Source organism: Aplysia californica, unplaced genomic scaffold (assembly GCF_000002075.1).
Source record: "Aplysia californica isolate F4 #8 unplaced genomic scaffold, AplCal3.0 scaffold00526, whole genome shotgun sequence".
Classification (NCBI taxonomy): domain Eukaryota; kingdom Metazoa; phylum Mollusca; class Gastropoda; order Aplysiida; family Aplysiidae; genus Aplysia; species Aplysia californica.
In genome coordinates, this window is record NW_004797796.1 from 432,168 (window position 1) to 432,519 (window position 352).

Below are 352 nucleotides of genomic sequence, written 5' to 3' on the forward strand. Positions count from 1 at the left end.
GTCACGCGCCAGTTACAGATAGCGCCTCGCCTAAAAAAACAAACGTGTTTGTTTTCAGTTTCAGGCACAGAATTCTACACTTAGTGTAGAATTCTGTGGTTTCAGGCGATCGAGTCGGGCGATCGGCCCGATCCAGCCGTAGTGGGCACCCCATATAAGGTCGAAAACAGAGAACGCCGATTTCGGAGACTGACTCAGTAAGCGCTGATAGGTAGGCCTAGGCTATAAAATGTCCCTTATGATTTCCAACTTGCCCCACATAGGCCTAGAGCTGGCCGACTGCAGGCGGCTTTAAACTCGGATCGGAGTTGTCGGCTTTATCGGAATCCAAACTACATTCTTATAACGCCGA